The sequence below is a fragment of the Bactrocera neohumeralis genome, chromosome 5 (assembly GCF_024586455.1).
Source record: "Bactrocera neohumeralis isolate Rockhampton chromosome 5, APGP_CSIRO_Bneo_wtdbg2-racon-allhic-juicebox.fasta_v2, whole genome shotgun sequence".
Classification (NCBI taxonomy): domain Eukaryota; kingdom Metazoa; phylum Arthropoda; class Insecta; order Diptera; family Tephritidae; genus Bactrocera; species Bactrocera neohumeralis.
The window spans coordinates 51988111-52002496 of NC_065922.1; the positions used below are offsets into that span (position 1 = coordinate 51988111).

At 35.0% G+C, this 14386-nt stretch overlaps 1 protein-coding gene across 1 annotated transcript in view; it reads left to right on the top strand.

Moving 5' to 3' along the window:
- The first annotated feature begins 1329 nt into the window (after positions 1-1329).
- The window catches only part of LOC126758027 (uncharacterized), a 33536-nt gene continuing 20479 nt past the window's right edge, over positions 1330-14386 (top strand). Inside the window, exon 1 of the mRNA XM_050472010.1 lies at positions 1330-1424. The gene's annotated coding sequence lies outside the window, so the exon portion shown is untranslated. The remainder of the gene's footprint in view (positions 1425-14386) is intronic.

A 14386-nucleotide genomic window follows, 5' to 3' on the forward strand; every position in this document is an offset into this window, starting at 1 on the left:
AAATAATTTTTACTTTCTGTAAGACGCCCAAATCTTTTCAGATTCGACACTTAATTAATAAAGCTAGAACATATGCCGATTCCGTGCAGTCTAGATAATACAAGAGATGGAGGTGGACTTTTGAAACAGCGACGCTCAAGCAGCTCGTCTACGGCAATCACTATATTTTCTAACAAAAACTAAGTACTACTACTACTACTACTAAGTACTACTTTCACAAGTTATTTTCAGTTTAACAGTTTATGTAAGGGCTTAATAAGTCTAACCGAATATTATTGAAACCTAACGAATATACTATTTAAGGACTTATTGCAAAAATCATAGTAAGTAGAGTAAAGAAAAACCATATAACTCAAAGGATGTGTTTTAATTCGCCAAACATTGGAGATTGTTCAATCGAACTAACAACTGGTATAAGTAAAAAAAACTGGCATAAATAAAAAGAGGTATTGTCGAGTATGAGTCGGCCGTTCAGTGTGTAGCCGCGAACTTTCTTATACTAAATACCAAATACTTGCGGTCGCTTTCACGTGGAAATTTTTTAGAAGTACTGAATCGAATACGACCAAACGAAAAACCCAAAATCGTTTAGCTTAAAATACTCGCAATCGCTTAATCGCTGCAACGAATATTTAAAAAACTATTAAAATGTTTATGAGTTTACAGCAATCAAAATTGTGAAGCGTCTTAGATTTGTCGTTTTGATACGGATTAATGCAACAATTATTTGCTTACAACGAGTCAAAAACCTTATAAACGACGGCACATAAGAACACACGCACTCACATACACATGCATAGGAAGCACATTGCGCTGGGCGCCTTTGTAGCCACCCAACCGCCTCGCGCTCTAACGAGCACACAAACATGCGCACTCATAAGCATGAGTGTTTTCAAAGTCAAACGCATGCGCAGTGCATCATCGATTTCAGTGGGACGCGTCGACGCGGTTTTTCCTGCTCGGAATACCAAGCAACTTCGCCGTTTTGCATTGGCAGCGTTTCGTTGCTTTAAAGCTACATTGAAGTGCGCATGTTTGTATGCAGGCGCATGCGCTTGAAGTTGAAGCATGTGTGTGCATGTGTGCACGTGTGTGTGACCTAACATTATTTTGAATTATTTGTAGAGTTAAAAAAATATTTGATAGTATTCTAAATACTTCAGCAACTATTTGAAAAATACTTGTGGGCCGCTCTCGCTTACTCTCACGCTCTTTCTTTATTTTGCTTTGAATGTTTTCGGTTGAACTTTTGTACAAATAAAACAAAGGAAGTGTTATAAAAATATATAAAGAATTATATGTATACATCATATATAAACAATTTTGGAATATAATTTAAATATATACGTATTTAAACATATAAACGAAAGTATTGGCGAAAAGTAAATAATACTGTCTGGATAATTGACGAATTGAAGGTTAAGGTGAGTAATCATATTTATGTGTAAAACAATTTTGTTTATTCATGATTTATGTACTAAGTATACACAATTGTGTGACGAAACAAAAATTTAACTAAAATAAATTATTTAAAAAAAAATTAATTTTCTTACAGCAATAACGAATTTATTTTTTATTAATTAATTAGTTTAATTAAATAATAAAAATAATTTTAAAAAATTCAAACTTAATTAAATTAAATAATAAAAAAATTTATTTTTATTAATTATTTAATTATTTTAATTATTATTAATTAACTAATTAATTAAATTAATTATTTTTTAACTAATTAATTTACTTACTTATTTGATTAGTTAATTAATAAAAATTAAATTAAATTAATTAATAAAAATTAAGTTTCTTATTGCTGTAAAAAATTAAATCTTTTATTGTTATTTTTTAATTAAATTTTTTTATTTTTCTCGTCACACACTTTTGCCTAATTGAATTAATTAATTAAAATTAAATTTTTACTTTTTTTAATATATTATTTAAAAAATTAATATTTATTATTATTATTATTTTTTAAATAAATTTAATACTATATATGTATGTTAACACATATAACTGGATAATTTTCGTTTACTATGGAACAGTGGCAACATTCTTTTTTCAGTATATTTATCTAATTTGTATTCTTTCGTCATTTCATTGACTTGCCTCGTTGTGGGCCATTTTCGTTGTTGTGGTTTCTACATGCATTCAACGAAAGAGCATTTTCTATTCCGATTTTCTTATAAGGAATGCGCACGTATCGAAGAAAGTGTTTTTTCAACCAACTAGGTACGTAAAAGTTTCCATTAACAGATTGGCATTTATGGTCTCTAGTGTTGTGCATATCCATACTGGAAATATTACTCAACAAATGTACAAGTGTTTTTTTATAGGTTATACGCGAAAGAAAATGAAAGTTATTACGAAAATTTGTGTTATTACAACAGATATAGAAATTCAAAACTCATTACTTATATAAAGACACTTAGGTTAGGTTAGGTTATAGTCGCCTACTGTGACGCCGTACATATGGTAGACCTACTGACTATTGTAATGCTAGATGGGCGTTCAGTTCAATAAAGATCTGGGGACGTCAACACTTTTTGCGAACTTTAGGAGTGCTTGATATCTAATATTAGTTCTTCTTGAACTGCGAAACTTCTAGGTATCTAAGACGTGTTCGAGCTAAGATGTTTCAGCATAGGAAGTGTGATGCCAGTAGGTTGTGACCTTTCATTAGGCCAACAACCATCACGCAATCCTTTCGAGACTTTGTGAGTAAAAAGCATGCATAACTTTCGGAAACTTCTTCATTTTTAGCGGCTTACGTATATCCTGTACTAGTTAGCCTGTCGGATGACACTTTTAACAACAGCGCGCCAGTAGTTCTTCCTTTTCACTGTTTGGCAGTTGTTGTACAAGTTTAGCGACGTACTCCTCCACCTGGTGTTTCCGACGAAGTGGACGTCTTCCTCTTCCTCTGCTTCCCCGGCGCATACTGCGTCGAATACTCTCAGAGCTGGAGTGTTGTCATTAACTTGGGGGACAAGACCTAGCCCGCGTAGCCGCTGTCTCTTAATTAATTGAACTACAACTTGTATATCAATGTCATTGTATATCTTGTCCAGCTCATCGTTCCACCGACTGCAGTACTCGCCGTTGCCAATGCGCGTCGACTCATCAGCTGTTGTCATCGTCCATGTTTCTGCACCATATAGCAGGACTGGTAACTTGTAGAATTTGGTCTTTGTTTGTCGAGAGGACTTTACTTCTCAACTGCCTACTCGATCCGAAGTAGCAGCTGTTGACAAGAGCTATTTTGCGTTGGATTTCGAGGTTAACGTTGTTGTTACTGGTTTCAAGATAGAGTTATGACTGTCAACAGTGACGTGAGAGCCAAGTCGCAAATGCGACGAATGTTTGTTTGATGACAGGAGATATTTCGTCTTGCTCTCGTTCACTACCAGACCCATTTGCTTCACTTCTTTGTCCAACCTGGAGCAAGCAGAACTAACAGCGCGGTTATTATGGCCAATGATGTCATCGGCCGACGCCAGCAGTTGTACACTCTTGTAGAAGATTGTACCTTCTTTATTCAGCTCTGCAGCTCAAACTATTTTCTCCAGCAGTAACTAGATTGAAGAAGTCGCGCAATAGGGAGTAGCCTTGTCGAAGATCTCATTGGTATCGAACGGGTCCTTCTATATGAACGATTTTTAATGAATTGTTTAATATGAATGGTATGTCTGTTCTTACTCTTTATCTTCTGGAATTAAACAACTAAAGCGAGGAAACGAAAAACTGTAATAAAGAACGAAATAGCATCCAAGAAAATATTGGTGTATTCTAATTGTAAGGAACCTTCTCCGCCATTCATACAAGAACTCTTTTTTAGCAGCATTAGGAAAATATGGAATGTTTATTCAATATCCGTATTCAAAGTTTTTACAGCTCAACACAAAAAATTTTTGTACCACCCTGTATGCTTTTAAAAGCTACTGAAATCCGTTTCTGCTACTCAATCACAATAAAAATCATTGTTTGTCAATATTTACCTCTTGATTTTTATGTCAATATACTGCTTTTAGGAAAATAAGGTAAAAAGCAATTAACAACAACAACAAATGGCAATAAAACGAGACGTTTTCACGTGAATCGTAACGATTTTAAAAATAAATATCAACGCAGATAAGCAAATACGCAAAAGTAAAATGTGCAAAGCAGCGTTAAAGTAAAAGTCCTTGCAGTGCAACGACCTTGAATGAAGGGAAATAAAATACTTGATAAGAGCCGCAAGCAATATTGCCAATACACATGTGTATGAATATTTTTCAAGTGGAAAAAAATAATTTTTTATTTTTTTTTTAATTTGAATTAATTTTTTTATTTATTTAATTAGTATATTTTTAACTCTTTTTTTAATTAATTAATTTTTAATTTTTTACTATTTTTATAAATAAATATTTTTTTATATTTTAATAATTTTTTTTATTCCTTTTTTTTCAATTTCGTGTTTTTTAAATTTAATTTCGTTTTTTATTTATAATGTTTTAATTATTTTTTAATTAATTAGTTTTAAATTTTTACTATTTTTATACATGAAATTTTTTTTAGATTTTACCAATTTATATTTTTAATATTTTTTTTATTTCGTATTTTTTGAATATTAATGTCTTTTTTAATTTATAATTTTTTAATTCTTTTTTAATTACTTGTTTTTAAATTTTTACTATTTTTTTAAATAAATATTTTTTTTATATTTTTAAATTTTTATTTTTTTACATTTGTTTTATTTCATACTTTTTAAATTTTAATTTATTAATTTTGTTATTAATTTAACTAATATTTTTAACTCTTTTTAAATTAATTATTTTTAAAATTTTACTATTTTGTATAAATAAATATTTTTTTATTTATAATTTCCTTTATTCGTTTTTAATTAATTATGTTTTAATTTTCACTATTATTATATTTTTTATTATTTGTTTATATTTTTCCAATTTTTTCTTTAATATTTTCATATCCTTTAAATTTTAATTTATTTTTTATTTAATTAATATTTTTTAACACTTTTTTAATTAATTATTTTTTTAATTTTTACTATTCTTATAAGTATCTAATTAATTTTTTTTATATTTTTTATATTTTTATTTTTTAATATTTTTTTCATTTTATATTTTTTAAATTTAAATTTATTTTTTTATTTATAATTTTTTTAATTTTCACTATTTTTATAATATAGTTTTTATTTTTTAATATTTTTATTTTATATAAAATTTTATTTTGTTGTAGTGCTAGTTTTTTTATTTTATTCTTTACTTTTTGCATTTTCATTCGAAAACTCATTTATTATAACGGCTTTGTTTCAAAGCTTTCGCCAAACGTATTTACCGGTTCAGCAGCTTTTCGTTCCCACGGGCACATATCATTCTGATTGCGCTTTTATGCACATTATAAGCAAATAATTATCTCGAACACTAATTCTTAATTCAATATTATTTGCGTCTGTGGCAATTAATGAAATTTATAAGCGGATTTCGATTGCGGTTTAAGCAGTAACATAAAATTGGCAATTATTTGCAAATAACGGGTGTTTGCTACGCCATTTTGAGTGTGTAACGGCAGTTAATTTTGCAACCAATCACTTTATATAATATATTCTTATATATGTACAGGTATGTAAGCATTTTCAATAGAAATTAGCAACAATTGAGCTCATTTGTCTAGAAACCCGTTAGATTCTAAATAATTTCAAATGCACTAGGTAATGCTTACTAAGTACGAGAGGTACTTCTTGTTATTTAAATTTTAGAAAAACACTTATTTGTTCCAATTCTAGTTTTATGGGTTCTCTACGCGGTATACATACCCACCACATGCATAAATGTCACCACAGTCATTAATCACGCCATACAATGGATTTGTTATATCGACAATTTCTCTTGATCGGCGCACTTTGGCAGCATACTGCCATGCAGATTGACACATTTTTCGTGATTTCAACTTATTGTTAGCGGTTTTTGTTTTTGTTGCTTTTGTGGTCGCTTTTTTATAAAATAAAATAATGAAGCATTAAATTTTCGTGAATTTCGGCTGGTACGTGCGGAGACCCATTCGATTTATGCTTTTCGGAAATCGATTCTTATCATTGTCATTGCCTGTCATTGGCAACGTTGCCATCGCACAATTAGCCAACTATTTGTGTGCGCGCGGAATATTTAATTTAAATCCCGTCGAACATTTTGTTGTTTTAATTTTTGGTGGTTTTTATATTTTTTTTTTGTTGCAAATTCATCGATTTCGGTCACCTCATTTGCTAAATAAAATTGCGCAAAATATTTCTTGCAGTCTTACATAATCGGTTATAACCGCGTAAACGGTGTCTACGCCGATAAAGAAGAAGAAGAAATCTCACATAATATTTACTTAGCCGAAGTGCTGCTTAGTCCCTCAAATTTTCACCTTTTGGATTCAATATCTCTCTGCAAATTAATATAAACAAATTTGAGCTCACACATGATTGAATTTTAGCGCTCACTTCGCACGTGCTAGTTAAAGGCAAGTAAATTTTCAAATTCTCCATCTGTTTGGTGATGCTTAGCACCTCCAGTCTTCCCAGCTTTCGCAGGTCAACGAACTAATTAAACATAATTGGACATCTAGATATTTACATATCGTGCACTTACCCTCTCATATGCCTATGTTACATTTTCTGTAAAAGCAACATAAATCCATAGACGAAAATATGTCAAAAATATCATGCAAATAAGTATATGTGAAGTGTTGTAATATACGAAAGTTGCCTCTTATATTTCGGACCTAGAAAACAAAAAAAAAGCATCGAAAATCGCTTTGTTGTTTTTCAAAATATTCTCCATTCAGATCTATAGACTTTTGCATACGTTTGAACCAATTTTCGAAACAAAGTGGCTTTATACCGGAAGTTCGAAAAACTCTATACTAGGTATATGGCGGAACTATTGACACGATTTTAATACACAGAGATACTATTATCAGGAGAGCACTTTATCTTAATTTTAATTGTTCCGAGTTTTTTAATAGGGACGCTACAAAAGTAGACTGATACGGACAGCACGTGACGCCATATTTCTTGCCATTTCATCATGGAAAGACATACTGTTGGATCGAGTCGCAATCATTAAAATTTACTGCCGAAATTCGGAGTCGGTGGCCTCAACTTTAAAAGCGCTACGTCCAATTTATGGTCGCCATAATCGTACTGTAACAATTGAGCGTCCAGTGAAAAAATTTTATTCCACAGGCACAGTACAAAATGTTCCCATTCAAGTTAGACAAAGTAGTGCCCGCAGTGCCGAGATTATTGCTGTCGCTAGCGCATCAATTGAGGAGGACCCTAATCAGTCTCTCACACGTCGTTCTCAAGCGTTGGCCATCCCTGTGACGTCGTTGTAGCGAATTTTACGAAAAGATCTTGGCCGTCATCCTTACAAGATCAAATTGACTCAAGAACTGAAGCCGCTTGATCACCAAAACCGTCGTATGTTCGTGAATTAGGCTGAGCTTGAAAATTATCCAGATTTTCCTCGAAAAATCATCGTCAGCAATGAGGCTCATTTCTGGATGAATGGCTTCGTCAGTAAGCAAAATATGTGTTATTGGTCAGGCAGTAGTCCCCACGTACTCCATGAGTCATCATTGCATTCTGAAAAAATAACGTTTTTGTGCGGTTTATGGGCCAACGGTGTCATTGGGCCGTGCTTCTTCCGTGATGATCAAGACCGGCAAGTTACTGCGAATGGGAATCGCTACCGCTCAATGATAACCGAATATTTTTGGCCCGAATTGGAGGATATAGACTTGGACAAAATGTGATTTCAACAGGACGGCGCCACAAGCTAGACAGCGAATGTCACAATCGATTTATTGAAAACTAAATTTTTTTATTAAGTTGAATCTCAACACAGATCTTCTGGCTCTCGTATAGATAAAAACCAAAAATATCAAAACAATGTACAATTACGGATGTTTTACTCAATATCGAAGGTCTAGAAAGTTAAGACCATTTTGAGCATAACATGTGTAGACAAAGCTCTGCAGTCACATTCTTTCGCAAACATATGTTACGTCGTCAAATAAACGGTCAATACCCTTATGCCTGGGGGTGAGTATACTACCAAGTTTAACACTTGAAGATAATTTCTTTTTAAGTTAATCCTCAACCAATATGTACTCTAGAAGATTTATGTACGATACTTATGATTTATGATTCTGATCCAGTAATGTAACCTTATGTAGTACATAGATAAAATCAGTCCTTTAGAATAACTTAATTTATTTCCGCTAATGAATCTTTTATGACTAAGAACATCACGGACTATCACAGGACCAGGCGTCGATTCCAATTTGCGACCAACCGCTGTAATACTTATACATAAATATTAAACTCAGCTCAAATCTATTTCCTCGTATGACCCCATAATCCATAATTACTTGTAATGTCTTAAACATTCCATATTATTGTATGAATCCTAATTAGGCACAAGTATTCAATTGTTTTCTGTCCGCAAAGCCGTTCTATTACACATCTCTCACACTTCTCACATTACAAGTACTTACTCGTTTCTACCAACAACAATCTCAGGTAAATTAATCACAAGCAAGAAACCATTTGTCCGTCGAGGGCTCATTCATTAGAAATAAAACTGGTTTTCCTGCTTCACTTAACACCGTTATCCAATCGTAATTAGAAGAAAGCTATGAGCAAAATCGAGCACCTCCTAGCGGTACGTCACAGTCCCCAAGGTAAATAAAAGTTCATCTTTCGTCTTCTCCTGCACAATATCCTCAATTACAATGGATATCCTGGCACACCTACACGCATACACATGTACAACAAGGTGCAAAGGTAAACCACAAATCCCGCAAGAATGGCTGACGGTGGCTTTGGCATCGATGGATGCTGGTGGATATTCCAATTACGTGTAAATTCATTGTTCACCAGACGTTTGCGAATGAGGCGACTAGGGGCATTAAAGTCTGCTGGATAGAGTGAAGCGTAGTCAATGAAGAGTGCCTACTGATTGGCAGCTGAGAACATACTGTAAAGGCTGTTGAGGACGTAGGCAAGAAGTGACTTTATGGCAGCGCTAATTTTAGTTGAGATCAAAATTAGTGCAAATGCATTTATTAATACATAATTAGTACATATTCAATATATATATTAGGGTGGCTCTGTTAAATATGGTTAAAAAGCGCTTTCTTTCCAAAATACGTACCTTTAAAGTCTAAACTTTCCAAACCAGTTTTTGCAACTTTTATTGCGCCATGAAGTTAGGTGTCTCCCATTCACGGTTTCTGAATAGCTTACCGACTTCATTGAATGTGGGAAACCGCCCAAGATACATTTAGGTTTTAACAGCATATTTTCAAGAGTTATTATTCCGCATATTTTTTTTAAAAACCCTCAAAAAATGTTATGAAATTCCGTACAATCAGGCATTGAATCTTAAAGGGTTAAAGTTAGGATAGGTTAATCTGGTAGACCAATAACCACGCATATACCAGTTTTGGTCCTTTGCGATACTAGATGTACTTTATTTGCTAGGTCCATGAAGAGTAGTCATCCGTTAAGATGCCTGAGCTTGACGCGAATTTTAACAGATTCTGCTGCCTCCCTATCGATACCTCCTCCAGTGTATCATACAGTGGAGACTCCAGATGCTTATAGTGTAGGCTTGTCAATGCGGGACAAGTGCACAAGAGATGCTCCAATGTTTCCCTGCTGTCCTGCTCTAGGTATTTCCTGCAGTCTTCTAGATCTGTCAGCTCCATTCAGCGGGCGTATGTCGCCACCTGACAATGACCAGTATTCCGATCATCTTCCTGCAGTCTCTGATATCGAGTGTCAATAGGAATGTTATGTAGTAGAAGTGAAGTTGATTTCTTCTGATAAAACTTTCCACTGCTTTTCAAGACACTTCTGACCAATATGCGATAGTAGGTTACTGCCTTGATTGCTGCTTGGCTGTTTACGTAGATGTTGACTCAGAAATTGCTTGCAGGTGCTTTCGCAATAGCAAAGACCTCAGATTAAAATATATTGCAATGGTCCGGCAACTTTATGCCTAAATCTGGACAATATATGCCATCACCAACTCCATCGTCCATTTTCGAGCCTTTACGCCAGCCGTATTTTCCTATATATGTTTACTTTGAACCTTCTTTCCCAGTTGAAAAGTATGTCCATGTAGTTGGTGTTTGCCCAACCGCCATTACCCTCCGAGCAATGCCCGAAAGTTCTATATGTAAATTCTTCTGCAGCCAGTAGTCGTCCCGCCGATTTTGCTGCGCAGTTTTCAGCGAAAAGCTCTATAGGCGAAAGGTTCAGTACCAGTTCAAGAGCCGCCGTTGGAGTTGTTCTTAATGCTCCCGTTATACACAGCGCAGCGATCCTGTGAACCTTACACCATACTACTGCAGAATTGGCCTTACAATAACTGCATAGCATCTATGCTTGAAAGAGGGATAGAGCCCGCAGGTTATGCCGAGGATCTGCCTACACGCATATAAAGCATTGCTAGCTTTTCTCACAGCAGTTTGCTTCCTCATCCAAGACTACCCCAAGGTACTTGGTGCGGTCCTTGAGAGAAAGTTGTGTCCCATTTATCGAAGCCAACCTCCATAGAGGAATTTTGTGCTTTCTTGAGAACACAAGCAGATCTGTTTTCTCTGGGTTCAACTCTGGACTGTATTGAGAGTGATGGTCATAGAACTGCTAATGGTCTGTAGACACTTACCCGTTATTAAGATGGGAGTGTGGTCCGTATATGCCACAATCTTAGGGACGTTGCCGGGGTTTATTTTTAGGGTTAAGATATTTGGAGAAATGATTCATTGGAAGATAGATGATGATGTTGGCGGCTATAGATTTGAAAAAGTGATGGACTTTATCCGTCTAACCAACATAATACCAACACATACATAAGTATTACCAAAAATCTAAACTTAGAGATCAAAGGCACAATAACTTTTGGCTACAGATGCTATTTTAGTATTGGTAGGTAATTGAGAAACACAATATATCTCTCTTTCGACGAACAAAAATTATTCTATATGAGTCTCTTATTATTCCCGCTCTATTACACAAGGCAGAAATATGAATGACGACGAACCTAGATGAAAAAACAGTTTGAGCATTCGAGGGAACTGTTCTTCTAAAGGTCCTCAGAGCCGTTCTCATGAGCGATCAATACCGAAGAAAATAAAGCCACGAACTGTATGAGCTTTACGGCGAAATTGATAAAGTTGAACCAACGTATGCGCTGGTTTAGTCATTGCGTATACATGGAAAACGATACTCCATCGAAAAGCTTCTTCGATTCGGGACTCATGGACCCACGGTTATGGTAACAAAAGCTTTTAATCGAAAGTTAATCTGGCAACGGCCATTTGGTTATATGCAAAACTTTTAGGATTACCCTATTACCAAATGGAACTGGGTATATAACAGCGCCAGGAAGGGATTTCGCAATTAATTTCATTGTAATGGCAGAAATACGTCGAAAAATATTTTATTAAATCGCGATGCCGCCCTATACTCATGCAGCAAAGAGACTAGCCACACAACAATATTAAAGGCAGGCAAGGGTCAGTCGACAGCCGACAACCGACAGCCAACAACTAATTGCTGCAAAGCTGTAAATTAAAGTTTAATCAAGCACGCAAAATCACAAAAATTTTGCAAGAAGTGCGAGAAATGCAAACTTTTCAATGCTACGACATGCAATCGTACATAATTTAGGCCTTTGGCTTTCTTTTTTTGTTTTTGCTTTTGTCGATTTTTTTCTTACGCAACTCGCAAGTCGTATGGAGGCGAATAATTTTCAGCTCATAAACCAGAGGGCGGCCAGCAGGCATTTCTGCCAGCCGCTATATGGCTAGCAAAGGTATAGGCGTTGTTGTTGTTGTTAATATTATTGCCACTATTTTCGTTGTTGACTTAACGCCCCGAATGTCCTTGTGATTATAAATGGTCAGCTGTCGGCTGAACTGCCACCGCTGCAGGCCTCAATACGCAAGCAAAGAGAGCAACAACCACACAAGTGGCAAGAAGCCAGAAAACAGCGCCGCAGCCACGGAAGAAGGCGAAACCCGATAAACTGCGTATGAGAATTATTGCAAATCTTCAATATTACGGCGCTGGCAATAAAATCGGACAGGCCCTCTGCCAAACTCTGCCAAACCGGCCAGGGCACAACAATAAAGAAGCGAGAAATGAAGTAGCTGGCAAGTAGGTGTCTTCAAAACGGGTCTACGCGCTGTCCGAGGCGGTAATAAGGAAGAATCGTTAATGCTGCAATACTAAAAGGGGGCTGGTGCTGCGTAGCAAGACATTCAATTTAATGTGACGTCGAGCCCCGCAGTGCGTGGCGTGTAGATCGCAAGCCATTGACTCTCCTCATCTTCGCACAGCACGTTGGACCCGACATTCATGCCGCATGTGCTGCATCTGGCAACAGCTTGCAACAATTGGAGCAATAAATTGCAAGTTCTTTTAGGAATCTGGATTTATTTTTGTTGTTGCTTTATGCAGTTACGCATGTGGACAACATGATTAGTTGTCTGATCGGGTTTTTGTATGATTTTTGCGTCTCGCAGAATGCGGCATTAAGAAGACACGCATATCTCGTACATAACTCGTGCATTTTGCGGATCGTCGCGTGCATTGAGTGAAGTAATTAATCAACTTTAAATATCTATGTAATGGCCGTGCATTGCATTACTCACAGGTGCAATGGAATTTTTTAGTTCATTTTAAATATTGTGGCATGAAAGAAGCTGCACGTGCAGGCACTTTTGATGGACTTATTGAACGTAATCAGATTGAGCGATAGCTTCTTTATGATTGCAGCAGTTTTAAGCATGAAATGGTTTTATTGAGTGAAATATTTATGAAATTTTACTACAAGTAATCCAACATATGTTATTTTTCTAGTGGCTTGCCTAATTTAATTACCTACTACCATATATAAATGACTACATAAATTTTATGGAAACATCTAGTAAAAATATTTAATCGTCTGAGAAACGATTATGAAAATAAATTTTTCTTTAAACTGACAGTAAAAATTGTTCTAAAATGCAAAATTTAAATTCGAGGATGTAAAAATATTTATTTAACTCGAGCAGATATCGCACTAAAACAGGAAATTTTGAAAAAGTTGAAGCCCACCTTAGGAATTGTCTAGCAAAAAATATTCTTAATTTCATTAAAATCAAAACAAATCATAAATGAAACGGTGCATCAAACGATGGAGGTGTCAACTTCGGATGCACCGAAGCTATAATGCCCTACGCTAATACAAAATATTCCCTTCAAAAACTTGATTTTTATCGATCAGTTTGAAATGCAGCTATATTTTATACTGACTCGATCTGAAAAATTTCTTCTGAGATTGCATAGTTTCTTTAGGCAGTAATTCACGCCAAATTTCGTAAGGATATCTCATCAAATGAAAAAGTCTTTCCATACAAGCACTTGATTCTGATTGTTCACTTTATATGGCAGCTACATGCTTAAGTGATCCTTTAGCCGCACTTCCAACAAATGAGCAGCTTCTAGTGGAAAAAACGACGTGAGCGTAAGCTCAGATCAATATCTCAGAAAAACTAGTACTAGACTAGACTAGTTCTCGTATATACAGACAAACCGACAGACAGGTGAAAATGACTAAACCGACTCAGCTCGTCATCCTGATCATTTATATTCACATATAATTTATAGGGTCTTCGGCGTTCCCTTCGGAGTGTTAAAACTTTGTGACAAAAAAAATATACTCTGTTAAGGGTATAACTACATTTGCTATAAAAAATTTTATTATCTCCTTTTAAATAGGATCTTAAGGCCAATACGCTTAAACCAATTTCAATTGTTATTTGACCCGGCTAGGATAGCTTTCGGCTCAATTTTGGAGTACCATTCGCAAGATTGTCTTACAGTTTCAATGTCATGTTCCCAAACCCACGTCTCACTATCAGTAATGATGAGTTTGAAGAATGTAGCGTAGTAGATCTCCATTTGGGACCCTTCCTCCTTTTTTAAAATATTCCGTTCTTTTTGTATGAGTCTACCATTGACCCGCTTCATACCCAAAATATTAACCAAAAGGTGGCAATCTGTAAGAGATGATGACGATTTTCAGGCACTTTTTCTTTAACTTTTTCGATGTTTTTGTCTATACCGACACGAATAGGGCAAGTTTGTGATGTCTCCACGGTCTTTACCGAATGCTATGTGCCACTCAATTGTTAAATTACCATATTTCAGCAATTTTTATTTGCTTGCTTTCAAAATTTTAACCATGTGGCAATTTTGTTACTTTTATTTTTCAAAAATATATCCGAACGATTTTTTTTAAGATTTTTTGAAAATACGGTAAATATTTTTAAATTACTCCAGTCTAATACCAAT